This window comes from Scyliorhinus canicula, chromosome 5 (genome assembly GCF_902713615.1).
Source record: "Scyliorhinus canicula chromosome 5, sScyCan1.1, whole genome shotgun sequence".
In the NCBI taxonomy this organism is placed as follows: Eukaryota; Metazoa; Chordata; class Chondrichthyes; order Carcharhiniformes; family Scyliorhinidae; genus Scyliorhinus; species Scyliorhinus canicula.
In genome coordinates, this window is record NC_052150.1 from 33,143,520 (window position 1) to 33,164,231 (window position 20,712).

At 46.9% G+C, this 20,712-nt stretch overlaps 1 protein-coding gene across 8 annotated transcripts in view; it reads right to left on the reverse strand.

The window, feature by feature from the left end:
• LOC119965900 (catenin delta-2-like) overlaps positions 1-20,712 on the reverse strand; it is a 1,408,928-nt gene that overhangs the window by 467,868 nt on the left and 920,348 nt on the right. The gene's annotated exons all lie outside the window — the stretch shown is intronic.

Here is a 20,712-nt window from a genome sequence, read left to right on the forward strand (position 1 = left end):
CGGCTTGGGTCACTCTCTGTGCGGAGTCTGCACGTTCTCCCCGTGTCTGTGTGGGTTTCCTCCGGGTGGCTCCGGTTTTCTCCCACAGTCCAAAGATGTGCAGGTTAGGTAGATTGGCCATGCTAAATTGCCCTTAGTGTCCAAAATGGTTAGGTGGGGTGACTGAGATAGGGTGGAGGTGTGGGCTTAAATGGTGTTAAGGGCCCATGCACACTCGATGGGCTGAATGGCCTCCTTCTGCACTGTAAATTCTACGAAAGAGTCAGGCAGAATTCTTCCTGGCCATTGTTGAAAGGTGGTAAATTTCGAAACCATATATTTTCAGTCCATGTAAACTAAGCTGTTCCCTTATTCCTGCAACCTCCCTGTGGAAAATCCACTTCCTCTGATTAAAATTCATGTTCTGCCTCAAGGAAATTTATGAATTCTGTCCTTCGTTGAAGCAAAATATCACAGTAACAAAAGCAGAAGGTTTTCAGTTTGTTTTATTCTTGAGGTATCGCAGGGTTAGGTAATTCAACATCACCAGGAGCAGGAGTGGGTCATTTATCCTTTCAGGTCTGTTCTGCCATTCAAACAGATCATGACTAATCTGCATCTTAATTCTATTTTCCCACCTCCGCACGATAATCCCTTGGTGCCTTTACCTAATAAAAGCCAATTGATCTCAGTCTTGGAATGGATCATTTTCATTTAAGACAACTAACAGCAGAGTTAAACGCTCCTAAGCAGTTAGGTCGAGAGTAAAGCTCCCTCTGCTCTAACATAACCATGTGCTTTCATCTCAGAGGTAGGAGAACATGCTGACTGTACCTGTGTGACTAGCCGATGACTCACATTGAATGTATGTCCTGAATATTACATGTATCACTATTGTATTGAAGAACCTCAGAGTGCAACATGATCTATGTGGAAAACCTAAATATTATTGCACTTTGTGTGAAGGCCATTTTGAAATGCTTGTCTTGTTCTTTGGATATTTTACAAATAAAGTAATATTTTTTCAAAAAAAAATCAAAGATTTATTTACTAATGCTGTCACTGCAGGCTTTTGCTCATACTCTCACTGTAGACAAACGGAAGACTAATTGGATCAAATTAGCCATCAATGCCAAGCAAATTGTAAAGGATAAAACAAGAGGTCAAGTTAAGAGGTTTGTGCCGAGACAATGACTCTGAACCCTGCTAATTAAATTGTACCATTTGCAACTAAGACATTGCACCGCAATTAAAATAATATGAGTCAGAAGGCACAAGAATCAATAGAATATGATTCAACGTATGTTTCTTTCTGAAAGATTCTCCCCCCCCCCCGCACCATGTCCCTCACACCAATTTCTTGTGGCAGTGGTTTACCTGCTTCAAAGCAGAGAAGACTGTTGAGTGATTAATTTACTCTGTACTGAATCGCAGGAATCTTCAGGTACGAAGTTTGGTTTCTGAGAAGATCATCAATGAAAACAAAATAATAGAAGGCTTAGTGTGGTAGTTTTGACCAGTTGAAAGTTCCTGACCCCATGTCCATCCCAGACATACTTTGACCCACTGTTGGCATTCACGTCTTCAACTCTTTCAGTCATAAACTCTGGAATTCTCTCCCTAACTATCCCCGCCTCACTACCTTTCTCTCGCCCTTTAAGACACTTCTTAAAAACCTGCCTTGTTGAATAAGCTTTTAGTCACCGGACTAAATTTGTGGCTTGGAGTCAAATATTGTCTGATAATGCTCCCATGAAGTGCCTCGGGGTGTTTCACGATGCTAAATATGTGGTGTAAATGCAAGTTGTTGTTGTTGCTGCTGAGTCATTCCTCCAGGAAGGAAACCCAACAAGGTGACCCCAAGGAAAATACATTTGTTTGCTGCTGCAGTATTGGCTGAGCACCAGAGACAAGGGCGACCGTGGGAAAGTTTCCCTGATGGCCCACAAGCCAGCAAGTGGAAGGTTTAACCTAGGCGGATTTACAGTGAAGCCGATGTCAGGGAAAAAGTGGTTTAATTAGGGCGCAGCATTATTCAAAACCCTTAATTGAGCAATGTCCAACTCAGCATTTCTATCTGTATCAGGACGGAAATACAAGAATAGGAACTGTGGGCTCGAAGTGAGTTCAAGGAGGTTACTTTCCTGCTCAAAAACAAGCCTTTGGCGTTCTCACAATGACACGATGCCACATTCATGTCAATGAACAAGTCCACTGTTTTTCTACAGCACAGTTCCTGCGCAAAACCAGAAATGTGAGAAAAGTGGAAGTGTCGCTGACAGCTCTTGATGAAGCAATGCAATTGTTTTCCTATTGTGCTTGCCACCAGCTTAACTGTCCACAACTAGAAAGGGTTGCTTTTAGAATCATGGAATCACTACAGGGCAGAAGGAGGCCAATCGGCCCAGCGCGTATGCACCCAACCACTGAAAGAGCACTCAACCTTTGCCTTCACCCTATCCCCGTAACCCAGTAACCCCACCTAACCTTTTGGACACGAAGGGGCAATTTAGCATGGCCAACCCACCTAACCTGTCGTCCAAAGATGCAGTTTTATTGCAGAAATGCCAACAGGGTTGCAATGGCATCAGTAGCTGGTATAGGAATTTGTAATCACTTTTATACATTCTGTAAAGTACTGGGAGGTGAGAATAATCTAGGCTCCACAATATCACCGAAGCAAACTCTGAGTAGCTGACAAAGAAAAGTGCAGAAATAACTGCCTTGAGCAAGACTGAGGATTGCTGTCCTCGAAGAATTACACATATGGAGCAACGCCCTATTAAAAATAGTCAATCCCTTGTCAACTGACTCCTTTAAAAATGAGGCAAGATATGTAGCTGACAAATATAATCCAAAATTATCATCTGACAGTAAATGGCGACATCCATTTTCATGCTTCAGGTCAATACGTGTCAAAAGAAAATGAAACCTGCATAAGCTTAGTGCCCTTAGGACCTCCCAAAACACGTTAAAACCAATCAGATAATTTTGGAAATGTAGGGCAGCATCTTCTGGAGATGATGAGTGGTCTCAGCTGCTGCCTGCTGAGCTGGCGAGAGCCCCATTTTGCCCCTTCTCAGGAAGGCCCACTGTATCTGTATCTGAGGCGAATTGGGCATTCCGGATTCTCCCTCTGTGTACCCGAACAGTCGCCAGAATGTGGCAACTAGGGGCTTTTCACAGTAATATCTTTGCAGTGTTAACGTAAGCCTACTTGTGACAATAAAGATTATTATTATTATCTTGAACAAATCAGGCACTTGTAAGGCCAGCTGCAGGCCTTCCCTCAGCATCAAGTGCCCTGGGGGCGTACGTCCTGCCTGCCAAGAGATGCTGGCAATTACAGGCCAGCAGCTCCATTGAACAGCAGCGCCACTGGGGATGCGGCGCCAGCTGTCCGTACAATACCCACCTGAGGGCTGGGATCTTCACCAGATCCCAGCTGGAGGTGCACGTTAGTCGGAGTAGGGTTGGGGGTGGTGGTCACAGATGGGGAGGTGGTCGTGAGGAGGTGGGGTGGCATTCTGGGCAGAGGGGTTGCTCTTAACTTCCCTATCCTTTCTGCAGAGGGGTCCTTTGTTCAGGCACAGAGTGCCTTGACCAAGGGTCTCTGCCCGGAGCTCGCAAGCAAACATGCCAGAGTTTGCTTGTCCTGCTCCCCTCACGGTGAGCTCCCTCGCCCTTTTAAGGCCTTGTGCCTTCCTGCTTCCAGACTTGGTCAGGGTGGAGATGGGAAGGCATTTGGGTCCCAAACTGCAATTCTCCCACCTGGTTAAATATTCCTACCACAAAACCCGCACAGGGAGGGCAGAAGATTCTGTTGCAACACAGTCAAGACTTTGGGAGAACTCCCTTGCTCTCCTTTGGAATCGTGTCATGGATTTTGTCTTACGGGCAATCAGACATTGGGATTAGTGGCAGTGCAACAGGAAACAAAGGTGCTGCTCAAGTTTCTAGAGTTGAGTTTGGACACACATTATCCCATGAGCACCACACAGTTGCTAATGCACATCAGGTGAAGGCAGGAACATCCAAAGAAGTCAAGAGTTGGAGGTCTGTTGCATTCCAGGATTCCGCTGAGTCCCAGTCAGGTGTCAAGGTTATCGCAGAGCTGAGTAGTGGTGGCCAAGACATGGCTCAGTCTGTGACCATCATGGCTGAGGACCTCGACATCTTGCCCCAGTTGCTGAATTTCATGGCCCAGGCACAGGTGACCATTGCCGAGGCACTGCAGAGCATGTCCCAGTCACTGAGGGATGTGTCCAAGGTGCAGTTGGACATTTCCGGGGCAGTGCACAATGTGGCGCAGTCACTGAGGAACATTACTGAAGGCGACGGGGAGGCACCAGGGCTAGACGACACAGAGTTCATTCCAGGGCCACAGTCAGGGAGGAGGAAGTGCTGGAGGCCAACCCGGGGCTTGCCGCCAAGGAGACAACAATCTCCAGTTTTTGCAAATCCCCCCTCCTGACACCGGTGCAACTCAAGGGTAATGGATAGGTCAGGGTGGCATGGAGATGCCAATGATACCGGTAAATCAGCAGGACCCCTAACCCTTGCCGCTGCCGGTCCTCCACCCTCCAACTCCTCCAGTGGCTCCTCTCCAGGTTCATCCACCATCCCCTCCTGGTCTTGTTCCTCCTCCACCTGAGATGAGGCCGCGTGTCCCTCTTCCTCCTCCTCCAGCACGTCGGCCCACAGCTGTGTTAGGTTGTGGTTGGTATCAGCAGATCACCAATAGGTGGGAGACCCTCTTTCCCTTCTCTAGGGCTGGCAGAAGGTCATCATACATCCTCCCGTTCCTTGCTCCAGGCAATAGTAGCAAAAGAGGCGGCAGCAAACAAACACGCAACCTCCAGGCATGAAACATGAAACAGGCAACAGTACAATAAAGTCACCAGCAATCTGCAAAAGCATTTCTTCAACACTTTTGTCAAGTTGCTCATTCGAATCAATCTTCCTTTCTCTCTCCCTCCTGCAATTCCTTGCAGTAGACTCCTCAGCAAAAGAACAATCACACCAACGTAGAACATAGGAGAAGAGAAAAAGAGCTCCCCTCCCCCTTCACCAGCACTGGTAGAAAGTCAGTGTACATCCTTTCTTTCCTTAAGACAGGCCACAAAATCAATGGGGCGGCAGCAAACAAACACACAGCCTCCAGTCAGCTGCAGCTGCATGTGGATCAAGCTGCCTCTCTTCGCCCTCCCTCAGCTATCAGCAGTAAACTCTCAAAAGTGGAAAGTCACAGTTGACAGTCACACTGACACAGAGCATGCCAGAAGAGAGAACTAGCACCCCTTCCTCTTCTCCAGCACTGGCAGAAGGTCATCTTACATCCTTCCTTTCCATGCTCAGGGCCAGGAAGCAAAAGAGATTGCAGGAAACAAACACATGGCCTTCAGGCATTTGCAGCTACCAGCAGGAGCAATCAGCAAACACAAGCCGCAGCACCACTTGAGAGCTGTGAAGGCCAATTCATTATTAGTAATAGCCTTCAGCTGTGAAGCTAGAGGCTGCTCATAGTCAAAGGGAGTTAAAGTGACCTTCAACATATAAATAAGTAACAGGGCTCTGTCCTGGAAGGGTTTGGTAAGACAGACAGGCAGCAGCTGTAGTTGTCCCTGTTTTGGGCATCCACAATATTTGAAGATGGCACGAAGGCCTCACAAAGCAAAAGCCCTCCACTCTTCCTCCCGGGCCCAGGGGTGAACCCAACCAAGTCCAACCCCCCTGAGGCATCCTCCCCACCCCCGAGCACTTAGGCAGCAGTTCCAGTGCCCTTGAGCGGCATTCCCGAAAATGAAAATGGCTATTAACCTCCTCAGTTCCCCTCAGCAGCCATTGCACCAGCTTCATGTTTTTAAAAGGAATACCAAACGGCGCCCACATGATTTCTCATTGGGGAGTTGGTTAGTTCCTGGGAGGCTGCTACATTTGACTTCAATTTCACCAATGAGATGGAAATTTATGCAAATTGGAGTTCATGGTATGCTCGCGAGATCTAGAACTGGCCATCAGGAGCAGTCTGGTTCGTTCGCAAAGGTGCCAATCTTGATTTTGGCCTTTACCATTACATAACCAGATCGCAACACGGTGGGAAAATCACACCCAAAAGAACTGTTATGGCATCCAAAACAGCTACAACCTCATCATTTGTAACAACATGTTGACTGCAGAGACAAAACTGCAGGAGAATTGTACAAAGGCCTTTTACATATCTACGACCATCCCAGCCAATGGAGACTGCCTGTCCGACAGGACAAATGGCCCAATTTTAAAAACAATTAGTAATGGTTGAAACATTAATCATCTCATGAATCCAGCGAGAGGGTAAATATCCTTTGCCCAAACCAAAGTGGAGAAATGGGAGTCATATCACATTTTCAAAACCCGAAGTTCACCCGAAGTGCAAATGGGTCTTCACACAAAGTTCAAAAGCATGAAGAAGCTGAACGACCACACACAATTTGCAATTACACAGTGGGCTGGATTCTCCCAAAATAGGGCTCTGACCCCACGCTGGCGGAAAATCACTGGAGTTTTACTCTGGAGTTTCCTGCAAAAAACATCGGCTAATTCAATACACTGCAGGGGCTAGCAGGGACCCAGAGTAATTCACGCAGCTTTAGCTGCTGATGCGGGCCCCCACACATCGGTTTTGGGTCAATGCATGTGCAAGGTGGTGGCCTTCAGTGGCCAGGCCAAGTGCCATCGTGTCCTCGGACCACGGAGGCAGATTGATGCTTTTTATAGACCCCCCTCAATCGGCCGCGCACCCAAAGATCTGACCGCGTGGATATTAACCCCGGCTACCTATAAGACCCTCCTGGCGTCCGATTCCCCCGCGCCCCCAGCAGGGCGGTCGCGGACCGAGTCCGCAGCTGCCACACGAGCGTCCCGACCGGCAATAGGTGGTTAGTTCCATGCCATCGGGAACACGGCTGGTCGGGAGTGGAGGATCGCTGGGCTGGCCTCTGTCAATGGGCCCCCGCCCTGGTGCCGAACATGAATTTGGCGCGGGACTGCGGAGAATCCAGCCCAGTGTCTTTAACAGCGTCAAATGCGCCAAAGCACTTCCTGGAAGTATTTTCAGACAGAAGTTGACACCGGGCTGTAGAAGCATAGTGGTATGGTCTGGTATGGAAAGAGTGAATGTTGGACTGAGTACCGCTCATAGTGATGTAAGGAGACACATGGGGTGGGCAAAAGCTGGTGGAAGAGGTAATATTGCCTTGTGGGGTTGCCAAGCTCAGACTGCAGTTATCCATCAACCAAGCAGCAGCTCGGAACCAGAGCTCTGACCCTGGTCTGAATGCCTCGCCCATATCTATGCTGTTCCTACTTTAACTTCAGAACTACTGCACCATTGCCGACAAGACCATTTTGCCTCTGTATTCCCATCTCACCCTGGTAGTCACCTCTACTGGAAATGTGAATAATCCAGCATTATTTTCAACCTGCCGACTTTGTGAAAGAATGCACTTTTGGACTTTGCTTTTGGACTCTGGCTCCATGTGAAATAAAAATATTTATTTTGTCTGTGGTATTTTCCCTGTACTTCTTTCTTTTCTGTATCTTTCTTTTCATGTGAATGCATCGGAGGCTATGTAGCGACAACCCCGGTCCCCACATTTTGAGTGCGTGCGACTAAACTAATCCTCTGAGTTCACCCGATCCCAAGTTTGCTGTGGGGTCATTAACAGAGAATTGCATCACACGAAACTGAGGGGATGGGAAATGTGCCACATTTATAAAAAGGTAAAATCAGGAACCAGAAAACATCTTATGGGCATGTGATGAGAGGAGAAATCACGATTGTTTAAGTGAATCCTCCTCCTGTCCGCAACAATTGGAAGGGGGTGGTGGTGGGGGGGGGGGGGGGTTGAGACGGACATACTCACATCTTGGTGCTTGATATTATCACCGGGAGAAGCTAAATGCAAAGCATTCCATCGCAGCGCTGGCATCTCTCGCTTCGATGAGCACGGATTTAACGCAGAGATTCTACATCCTAGAGCTGGATGAAGTTGCAGTGACAGATAGGACTAAGGCGATGGATGGGTTTAAATACAGATGAAAATTTGAAAATTGAAGCATTGCTGAATCCGGAGCCAATGTTGGTCAGTGAACACTGGGATGTTGGTTGACTAGGACTTGACGTAAATTACCTGAATAGAAAGCAAGTACTTAACTCTAATTTGTGCCAAATACTGTATTATTCTAAATGCTATTATTTTCTTCATTACTAGAGTGAAAATGCATCACTTACAAAGCTCTTCCATATCGTTGAGTAATAATCAATTTGGAGTATATTTGAACATACTTCTCAAGCCGTTAGCAATCAGCAAAAATTCAACAGATGGAGAGCTGCAAAAATTAATAATGGCTCCGCAAAGAGTCTTATGAAAGCAGGTGAAGGATTCTCAAAACAGATACAAACTCAGCAGGGCTAAGATCTCACAACCCAGAATGCTTTTGCCTGAAAATCTATTCTCATTGAGCCACAGAGTCATAGAGGTTGACCCAACTTGTCCATGCCGCCCAGTTTTTACCACTAAGCGAGTCCCAATTGCCCCCATTTGGCCCATATCCTTCCATACTCATCTTACCCATATAACTGTCTAAATGCTTTTGAACAGACAAAATTGTTACTGCCTCTACTACTGCCTTTGGCAGCTTGTTCCAGACACTCTGGAAAAATTGCCCATCAGGACCCTTTTGTATCTCTCCCCTCTGTCCATAAACCTATGCCCTCTAGTTTTAGACTCCCTTACCTTTGAGAAAAGATGTTGACTCTCTACCTTGTCTATGCCCCTCATTATTTTACAGACCTCTATAAGATCACCCCCAAGCCTCCTGCGCTCCAGGGAAAAAAGTTCCAGTCTATCCAGCCTCTCCTTATAACTCAAACCATCAAGTCACGGTAGCATTCTTTTCTGCACTCTTTCTAGTTTAATAATATCCTTTCTATAATAGGGTGATCAGAACTGTACACATTATTCCAAGTGTAGCCTTACTAATGTCTTGTTTAACTACAAGACGTCCCAACTTCTCTATTCAATGATCTGACCAATGAAACCAAGCATGCCGAATGCCTTCTTCATCACCCTGCCCACTTGTGACTCCATTTTCAAGGAGCTATGAACCCGTACTCCTAGATCTCTTTGTTCTATAACTCTCCCCAACAACCTACCATTAACTGAGTAAGCCCTGCCCTGATTCAATCTACCAAAATGCATCACCTCACATTCATCGAAATTAAACTCCATCTGTCATTCATTGGCCCACTGGCCCAATTGATTAAGATCCCGTTGCAATCCTAGATAACCTTCTTCACTGTCCACTATGCCATCAATCTTGGTGTCATCTGCAAACTTAACCATGCCTCCTAAATTCTCATCCAAATCTTTAATATAAATAACAAATAACAGTGGACCCAGCACTGATCCCTGAGGCACACCGCTGGTGACTGGCCTCCGGTTTGTAAAACTTCTGTCGTCTTCTGTCGTCAAGCCAATTTTGTATCCAATTGGCTACCTGGATCCCGTGAGATTTAACCTTATGCAACAACCCACCATGTGGTATCTTGACAAAGGCCTTGCTAAAGTCCAGAAGACAATGTCGTCTGCACTGCCCTCATCTACCTTCTTGGTTACCCTTTCAAAAAACTCAATCCAATTCGTGAGACATGGGGCGCGATTCTCCGCCCCCCACACTGGGTGGGAGAATAGCAGGAGGGCCTCCCGACATTTTTCACGCCCTACCACTATTCTCCCCCACCCCACGCCCGACCCATGCCATGAATCGCCGTTTTTTACGGCGAGCGGCGATTCTCCGAAGCCGATGGGTCGAGCGGGTCGGGCCTTCATGCCCGCTTCACCACAGCAGCAAACACACCTGCTTGCTGCCGTCGTGAAACAGGCGGCAGATGCCCGTTTGGGGCATCTAGAGGCCCGACTGGCACGGCAGCACCACGACTGTGCTCGGGAGGGGACAGGCCCGTGATCGGTGGCCACCGATCGTCGGGCCAGCGTCCAAAACAGACGCACTCTTTCCCCTCCGCCACCTGGCAAGATCAAGCTGCCACGTCTTGCCGGGCGGCTGTGGAGAAAGACGCCAACTGCGCATGGGTGGGTTGGCGTTGTCCAACCTGCGCATGCGCGGCTGACGTTATCGGCCGTGTCAGCCGCCGTGACGCTTGACGTGCGGCCTTGACGACCGTCGCCAAGGCCGCGCCGCCATGACGCACGGGGCCGCACTCCTAGCCCCGCCCGGGGGGGAGAATCGGCCCCGGAAGTGGCCATGAAGGCTGCCGTGGGTCACGGCCGGTCCCACGGCAGCCTTTACGATTCTCCGCATTTGCGGAGAATCTCGCCCTTGATTTTCCACTCACAAAGCCATGGTGATTGACCCCAATCAGTCCTTGTCTCTCTAAATGCCTGTCTCTCAGAATACCTTCTAACAACTTACTCACCACAGACGTTAGGCTCACCGGTCAGTAGTTCCCAGGCTTTTCCCTGTAGCCCTTCTCCCTTAATCTGAAAGTAGGGGGAAAGGGCTGAAACACAAATAACTCAAATCAACATTGTGAATTACATCCTTCTGCCTCATCCTTACTCCCAGCTAGGCCTACCCAGAAATCCATCTTCCTGGGATTTTGAATGTGGCCAGGCCTATCCTTCAAGCTGACTAACTTCAAAAGCCAAGATCGCTGTCATGATTATTTATTGCTAATTATGCAAAAATGCTATCCTGTTGCTTGACCTGTAATGTGCCCCCAAAAAAAACCTGGAATGCATTAATATTCATAAATGCTTTTCCTCGATGGATTCAATTCCAACCTTTTGCACTCAACTGTCACAACACTGCTGCCAGAGCTGAATCCAAGCATACTGTTTGCATCTGCCTTCGGGATCATTCCTCTGTGAGGGTATTTAGTGATTTTTCTTTTGTCAGACTCTAATTGGGTTGTGCCAATGGTATTAACGTCTTCAGTGCTGAATATCCTGCAAAGGTTTACAATGCTGTTGACTAAAATGTCCGTCTCCCCGGCAAGACTTTAAAAAATGGTTAGCAGTAAATCCCTTTAATATTCTCATGCTTTTTCTCAACTGCAGTGAACAGTCTTAATTTAAGTATACACCAGCCATATAACTTCACCAGGAGATAGTAAGTTCAACAGCACGAGGAAGCTGAATAACCACACACGGTTATGTAATGCCTTCAACAGAGTACAATGCTTCAAAGCACTTCCCGGAGACATTGTCAAACAAAATTTGACACCGGCCCACATACGTGCAATGGTAGGATATGGTGCATAAAGGGTTAATGTGGGACTGAGTACCGCCCACACAGTGATGTAAGAAGACACAAGACCCAGAGCCAGTCTAGAGATGCACAGAGTTGGTTAAAGACGGAGACAAGAGTTAGCTCCATACTTGTACTCTTTACTGCAAATAGGTGCATAGCTGGTCATATACTCAAGACTAAGAAACCTACTTCACGGTGTCCAAAACAGGATTCTTCAATAAGGAAAAAAATCTTGGTCAAAGAGGTGGGTGTCTTCGAGGAAAGTATGGAGGCATTGAGGTTTAAAGAGGCAATTCCAGAGCTGGGACAGGCAGCTGAACATAAAGGTGCTAATTTTATAAACAAAAGCTGTAAATATTACTTCACTCGCATCAGAATGGTTAATAATGACAACTGTTTAGATGGTTCATCCTTTTTACAGTAAAGATTGCCCAATGGGGCTGTTTAGCACAGGGTTAAATCGCTGGCTTTGAAAGCAGACCAAGGCAGGCCAGCAGCATGGTTCAATTCCCGTAACAGCCTCCCCGAACAGGCCCCGGAATGTGGCGACTAGGGGCTTTTCACAGTAACTTCATTTGAAGCCTCCTTGTGACAATAAGCGATTTTCATTTCAATGGTTTTTTTTTACAAGTTGGTGGTGACTATTTTTGCCTACAACATCATTCAAAGTACACTTCAAAGAATGTTGCCCTCTAGTTCATAAAATGAAACATTGATTTTCTTCTACAAGATGAGAAACTTCAAATGTTGTTGGTCTTTAATATAGGTGCCAGCCATGCCTCACAACGTCTCTGAAGGGTTGTGGGTTAAGGCTCACTCCGCAGACTTGAGCACGAAACCTGGGTTTATGCTCCCAGTGCCAGTATCGAGGGAATGCAGGACTGTCAATGGTGCCTCCTTTCGAAAGAGACGGTCAACTGAAGCCCTGCCCACCTTTTCAAGCAGATGGAATGGATCTCATGACACTATTATGAAGAAGAGCAAGGTGGTTCGCTGCAGTGTCCTGGCCATATTCATCACACAACCAGCGTCACTGGAACAGAGGATCTTCTCATGATCACATTGCAGTTTGCGGGACCTTGCCGTGTACTTTGGCCACTGTGTTTGCTAAACTGCAACAGTGATTGCACTTCAAAAGTAATTCAATGGCTGTAAAGCATTTTGGGGTATCCTGAGGTCACGAAAGACTCGATAAAAGTCTAAATATTCCTTTCTTGCAGTATATTGCAGTGGATATATTGTCAATGGCTACTCTTCTGGTCGATGTCCCTCAATGAGCAGTATGCACTTTGAGAGAGGGGGTTTGGCACAGTTTCTCATTTGTGAAGGTTTCCTGAATAATAGATGACACACCAATGTGCGTTACTCAACAGTGGATATGTTATCGATATTTAGAGTCAAAAGCTTATGTCATAGCTCCCATACAATTTCTGATAGCAAGAAATGCTTTACAGGAGGATGAGAAAGGTTATATTTTCCTTCAGTCTAAAAGACTGAGCAGCGGGTGGGATTGTCCGGCCGCGCCTGTCCGGCGACCGGAGAATCCCGCCCGAGGTCAATGGAGTTCTCCATTGTCTGCGTCCTGCCTGTGGGGTTCTTGCGGCGGGCGGGGCGGACGTACCAGCCCGCAGTCTTTCCCAAGAAATCATACACAATTGTTTCCATACTTTACACTCCTGTTCACTTTGTTACCAATATTTATGAACCGAAGAAATAAGCTGTGTGTGCTCTCTTGGATCAAAGCTTAAAGATAAAGGGCGTGATTCTCCGACCCTACGCCGGGTGGAGGAATCGCGGGAGTGCCGGGCGAATCACGGCAAGCTACCCGCACGCGATTCTCCCACCCCCCCGGTCGCTGCCGGCGTGAACAGCGCGTGACCACTGCGTGTAGGGCCTGTGGGGGGGCGGAGGGAGAATCAAGAACCAGGGGGGTTCTCAGCAGGGGTCTGGCCCGCGATCGGTGCCAACCGATCGTCGGACCAGCGTCTCTGAAAGACGCACTCTTTTCCCTCCGCTGCCCCGCAAGATCACTCCGACATGTCTTGCGGGGCAACGGAGGGAAAGACAGCAACCGCGCATGCACGCGTTGGCGCCGGCCAACCTGCGCATGCGCGGGTGATGTCATTTAGGCGCCGCCGGCCACGTCATTCAGGCGGCGCCGCTTTGACGCAAGCGGCAAGGCCCGGCGCCCGAGATTGACGCGCCTCCGCTCCTAGCCCCCTGGGGGTGGGAGAATAGGGGGCGAGGAGCGGCCTCCGATGCCGGAGTGAAACACTCCGGTTTTCACTCCGGCGTCGGCACTTTGTCTCCTTTTGGGAGAATTTCGCCCAAAGGATGTAGACAGAGCATCAAGCTATTTTAATTTTAATTTATCTTTTAAAAATAAATTTAGAGGATCCATTGAAGGGGCAATTTAGCGTGGCCAATTCACCTAAGCTGCACATTTTTCAGGTTGTGGGGGTGTGATCCACACAGACACGGGGAGAATGTGCAAACTCCACACGGACACTGTCCCGGGTCCTCGGCGCCACTGTGCCATCCTAACATCAAGCTATCCTTCAGCCCCACAACTGTGAGGTATCTGTACTCCTCCAATTCAGATCTCTTGGAAATGCCGCATTTCCCTCACTCCACCATTGGCACCTGCATGCACCTGAAGCTGTCTAATCCTTCAGCGAGGGAATTTCCACCCGAAACCTCTTCACCTCTCTCTTCCCCTTCAATATGGTCCTTAAAGCTGTCTATTTGACAATGCTTTTGGACACCTGTCTGGACGTCTCTTTATGCAGCTCTGGGCACGATTTAATGAAAACATTTCTAACTGTCATTTTGGGCGCGTTTGGCGCCCCTGGTGGCGATTGGAGGGGTGTTTCTCAGCAGCCGCATTTAATGGCACAGTGTCGAAAATAAGCCCCTACGAGCTTCTCGCCATTACATAGCAGGTTGATGGAAAAAGTGAAGTTGCATGGGGTTCAGGGTGTACTAGCTAGATGGATAAAGAACTGGCTGGGAAACAGGAGACAGAGAGTAGTGGTGGAAGGGAGTGTCTCAAAATGGAGAAAAGTGACTAGTGGTGTTCACATGGATCCGTGCTCGGACCACTGTTGTTTGTGATATACATAAATTATCTGGATGAAGGTATAGGTGGTCTGATTAGCAAGTTTGCAGATGATACTAAGATTGGTGGAGTTGCAGATAGCGAGGAGGACTGTCAGAGAATACATCAAAATATAGATAGATTGGAGAGTTGGGCAGAGAAATGGCAGATGGAGTTCAATCCAGGCAAATGCGTGGTGATGTATTTTGGAAGATCCAATTCAAGAGCGGACTATACGGTCAACGGAAGAGTCCTGGGGAAAATTGATGTACATAGAGATCTGGGAGTTCAGGTCCATTGTACCCTGAAGGTGGCAACGCAGGTAGATAGAGTGGTCAAGAAGGCATACAGCATGCTTGCCATCATCGGACGGGGTATTGAGTACAAGAGTCGGCAGGTCATGTTACAGTTGTATAGGACTTTGGTTAGGCCACATTTGGAATACTGCATGCAGTTCTGGTCTCCACATTACCAGAAGGATGTGGATGCTTTAGAGAGGTTGCAGAGGAGGTTCACCAGGATGTTTGCTGGTATGGAGGATCCTAGCTATGAAGAAAGGTTGAGTAGATTAGGGTTCTTTTCATTGGAAAGATGGAGATTGAGAGGGGACCTGATTGAGGTCTACAAAATTATGAGAGGTATGGACAGGGTGGAAAGCAACAAGCTTTTTCCAAGAGTGGGTATGTCAATTACAAGGGATCACGATTTCAAGGTGAGAGGGGGAAAGTTTCAGGGAGATGTGCGTGGAAAGTTATTTTACGCAGAGGGTGGTGGGTGCCTGGAACGCTTTGCCAGCGGAGGTGGTAGAGGCGGGCACGATAGCATCATTTAAGATGCATCTAGACAGATATATGAATGGGCAGGGAACAGAGGGAGAACTATGTCTCCTTGCTGAAAAGCGGTATTTGATGGCCGTACACTATGCCTTAAAGATCTGCAAATTCTTTCAGAGACTTCTGCTTCCAAAAAAGCTTTTCTACTGCTATGTAATGCATTTAAATGCTCGGCAAAGGCAGAGCTAATTGTAGTCCCTTCCCAAGCTGGAAGTGCTAACCGCTGTGCCACTGTACTGCCCCGTGTTTGATGCCGATGCTGCATTGGAAAAAGTGCCTGTTTCTCTCATTGATATCTCTCAAATTGATGAGTAATGACGAATGCTTACGTCATACATTCAACACCCCAGCAACGTTGCCCTCACCATGAAGCTCTCCAATGCAGGAGTTCCAGCTGAGGAGTGCTTCCGTTGCCCTGAAACTAAAAAGTAATTTATGCCTCCTTTAAATGGAGCGTAATACAACTGCAAACGGCTGAGATTCTTTAGGCACACTGCCTTGAGTCATGTTGGTATTCTGAGCCCTCAGTTGCTGCAGCACAGCAGGAAGGTGGATTTTTGTTTGCACTGATCGAGCCAGCACATAATCCTCTGAGCATAGGAGCAGCTCCAACAATACAGGCCAAGGAATGTAGCTCAAGAACTATGAGGTGAAGGCCGTGTGGTGAGATTAGGATAGAAGGTGCTGGAGTGGCTGAGAGCTTCAGTCCAGATGCTAGCTCATGGAAAATCAGGATACCCGATCAAGTATGAGACATCAAATTGTTTAGTGTTAATGGGACAGTGTAAGGTCCCTTGGGCAGTTGCAAATGGGACATGGTCATAATCACTTCAAATGAGTTTTAACAGAAAGCCAGAAGAGATTCCTGCAGTGAAATAAAGGGCGAGATTCTCTGTTGTGAGTCCACCTCGTTACCGCTGCCAGCGAGGGGGACAGAGAATTTGGCACTCCGACAAATCTCCATTCACTGCAGCAGAAATCCCACTAGCGTGAAGGAATGGAGAATCAAAGTTAAGATAAATATTAACCTGTGCACTGGAGATATGTCTGTGGTATAAAGGTTGACGTGTATATATATATATATAGGGTTAATGTGGGACTCAGCACAGTCCACATATATCTGTGTACCAGCAAGCATGGAGACGGCCCCTGGTTTGTGCCCTTTAATGTATGTTCCCAAATAGTTTGAAGAATAAATAAAGCCTTTGAATAACAACAAAAACCTCTTCAGACCTCCCAAAATATAACCAACACTATATAACAAGTTCCTATTATTAAAATTTCTTTCATGAGTTGAGGGCATCATGGCTCAGCCAGAATTTATTGCCCATCCCTAATTAGCCTCAAGAAGGCAGTGGGAGATACCTTCTTGAACCACTGCAGTCCATGTGGCATTGGTACATTAACAGTGCTGTATTTGTAAATACCGGCGTAGAAACATAAAACTTTATACACATGTGTAATTGTATATTACACACACACTGTTTTATATACATTAGCATGTGTGTAAGTACAGTTCATTTGTTGTTCAAGCCTTGCCGTAATGGCCATCAGTGAGGACATGTTCTGTTGCAGCTGCCACTTCGTGTTGTAGAGCCAACTGCTGCAATCTCTGAATACAGTCTGCCTTATTCTTAAAGTTAAACATTTCTTGCAGCAGATGTGATTGAGGCAAGATGCTCTGCCGGGCAACAATGGCCGTTTACATGACTACGCAATCACATTTATTAGAGTGTGTACACTGTGGTGATCACAAGTTAACCAGATGCAACACAACTGAGCGACCACTAGAGGGAGCACGGGAGAGCCATATAAATACATCAGGACAGGAAGTGATGATTGGACGATGCCACAGCACACTGCAAAACGATAACAAGACTACAAACATGTCATGGGATGACAACGAATCGCACAAACTCACGTCTGCTCCAGAACAAGCAAGCACACCAGCATCCAAGGCGGATGAGACAATAAATCAACACCACAAGCACAAAAAAAAAAGTCCATGCCAGTCAACATCAGTGATGTGACCATGCAAACACCTCGGGATGACGCATTGGGTACTTAAGATAACAAGGAACACCAACAACATTCACAGCGGACTTGCAATATCAATATCACCACGTCATCAACAACAAAAAGAAAAAAAAAGCTCTGAACAAATTCATCAAGTTTGGACTCATAAATGTGTTTATTAAGTTTGGACATATAAATACATTGGCTTTGTTAACTAAGGCAATAGCATCATCACTTGTATAGATACGCATATCATAAGTTACTGTTTTGTATAATTTTCCTTAATGATGTACAGAAACTATGTATTGAGAAAGAGGGGGATGTGGTGATCGTAGATTGACCAGATACAAAAACAACAGAGCAAACACGAGCGGGAGAGCTATAAATACACTGGGACAGGATATACAATTTTCTTTAACGATGTTCAGAAAATATGTTAAGAGAAAAAGGGGGATGTGGTGATCACAAGTTAACCAGATGCAACACAACTGAGCGACCACTAGAGGGAGCACGGGAGAGCCATATAAATACATCAGGACAGGAAGTGAGGACACTCTTCACAGCAGGCGGGCTGATAAGCAGGACACAGCAGGCAAAGCTGGTAGTTAGCACTGGAAGGTAGTTCTAGGTCGAGCTCTGGAAACTGAACGAACCCACAATAAAGCATCTTCTCCACACTTGAGACTACGAGCTTTATTAAGACACGAGGAACAACACATACACCACAGCAGAAAGCCTGAGGGATCCCAAGAGATGGGGATTGTGGGTGAAAGTAAACCTGCCATTTACAGTTAAAGCTCTATCAGTATCTTACATCTAATCCACATCAAACCTCTTTTCATAGCCTTATCATCATATGATTTATTGCAACACACTGTTGAAAACTATTGTCCATGGATTTCTTCAGATGCAACCTCCTTTTTTTTTGTTTTCTTGTCCATTTGTTCGGTATTTAGTTTCCCATCCTGTCTCTTTCCCCATCACAGCACATTTTGTATGTTGTGTTACTGGAGTTGTTTTCTTAAACACGTGCGACTGGATTCTCCCTTCCAAACACTAAATGTTGATGCCGGGGCAGGAGTCTTGGACTTCCATGACAGCAAAACTGACGCCGCATCTGGACCGATTCAGCAACTGTGAGGGGCTAGCACCGATGCCACATGGAACACCATGATTCCAATTGGAAACGGTGGGGGAATCGCCGGATTCGTGATTGACACTCAGGAGGCCGACATGCTGCAGCTGCATTTACACATTACAGTCCCTACAGACACTCACCCCAGCCAACATTCTTTCCACGAGACATCTTAACTCTCCATCTTTTTCCCTTTTTAGTGGTCACAGAGGAGTCCAGTTCAAGAAGATGAAGAAAACTATTTGTTGTTAACGCAAATTGTATACACACAACATTCGGATCTCAGTCGAGACTACCAATACTCAGCTCCTCTCTGGACCGGCTTTCACTTTAAGAGTCCAGCATTCTATTGATGGGGCTCCGTCTCTCATCAGGGAAGCTCATATTCCACGAGGCACACAGTGAGGCTACTTGTCCCACCCCGGTAGGTCTTGTGTGGGTTAGAACACCCTTCATTTTAAAATAATCAGGTACTAAAACATGCCTGCCATAACCTAATCACTTCACAACCGTACTCCTTTAATTTACCTCCGTTTCCTTCTTCCTAACCGCACTCCTAACTCTCGCAACAGGCCTTGTTCTTCTTCAGGTTTCTCAATTTACCAAACAAATAAGGATCCGCTCATTTCTAATGACTATCCCCACCACTGATGGTGAACTTGCTGATATTAACACAATGTGCCCACCACGTGCAGTAGGACGTCAACCAAAAGGCAAAGTAACCGATGCCGCAATTCTGCTCCCGCGCTTGCCACAAGGGTAAATGGCGACGGGGAGAATAAATATCACAGGTGTCAGAAAACGAGAATCTCGCTGGTGAGATCTCATTTGCTGATTCTCGCCGCTCCTCGAAGGTGACTTAATGAAGCTTCCGCCTTTTCCTGGACAGGAGCCGCATCTCCATACATTTGAATAAATTTGAATATGACGAGCGGAATTTCCTCCCATATCCCCCCCCATGTTTGGATTTCCCATCACCTCGGCGAGGTTTACAACTGCTTTCAACAAAAGTGAGGAGTTGAGGAGAATGCGCCTGGAGAGCACAAATAAGTACAGCCTATCACTATAGGGTCAGTAGGGTCACGTACCTACTGACCGCCATTTGATAAATTCTAAGGTTTGTTATTGACCTCCTGTGCTGGTAGCAGGAGGTCGGCACCATTTTCCTGAGGTAGGAAGCTGCCTGGGAAAAGCATGGATGGTGTCAGTGGTTGGCAGTGCATAGAAGCAAGGAAAAAATAAAACTGATGTCATCATCCCACCTGTTGTGTCTCTCACAGTATAATCCAGGCTAATCTCCCATTAATCTGCTCAGGGACAATGTGCTTTCAGAGCACAGTTGCGATATTGGGATATTGGTGATGCTAAAAGTCAGAGGGTAATTGTATCTGTTTCTTTTGATTATCTTCTTCGATTCTTTTTGACCTTTTATAAATAGAGGCAGCACAGTAGCATAGGGGCAGCAGGGTAGCACAAGTGGAAAGCACTGTGGCTTCACAGCACCATGGTCCCAGGTTCGATTCCCAGCTGGGTCACTGTCTGTGCGGAGTCTGCATGTTCTCCCCGTGTCTGAGTGGGTTTCCTCCGGGTGCTCCGGTTTCCTCCCACAGTCCAAAGACGTGCAGGTTAGGTGGATTGGCCATGATAAATTGCCCTTAGTGACCAAAAGAGGTTAGGTGGGGTTATTGGGTTCCGTGGATAGGGTGGAAGCGAGGACTTAAGTGGTTTGTGGCAGACTTGATGGGCCAAATGGCCTCCTTATGCACTGTATGTTCTATGTTTCTATGTCTATAAATAAAATATGGCTGCCACATTTTTGGAATTTGGCTCTGGATATGTGCAGCTCCACAGGCTAACCCTCTGAAGTGACTTCACTTTTCTATCAAAGATTTCGGCAAACGATGTTACTCAGTACAGGAGTGACTAGAACGGATCACAGGCCACCGTTGAATTCGCCTCTCACCAAAGGCAGGCCAAATATACACTCCCATCAGGTGGAGACGCAGCCTCCAAATCAAAACCATTGACATAGAACAAGCTAACCAACAGTAAACGGCCCATCATACCCTTCGCTAACTTCCTCAATACATGTAATGAGAAGGGCAACTCCCATGGCCAGAATTTCATGGAGAATGAGCAAGCGACTTGCCGACCTGAAATCGTGTGAAGTAGGCCAAAAATACATTGGGCGGGTGTCCCAACGCGTTTGGATGCACTGTTACGGTCGGCGGGTGCGCACGTGAGTCGGAAGTGTGCCCGCTGACAATTAAACCCATCAAGGAGGCAATGATTAGAGATCTTCCATGGCCCGTGCACATTTACGGTTGGTGGATCAACCA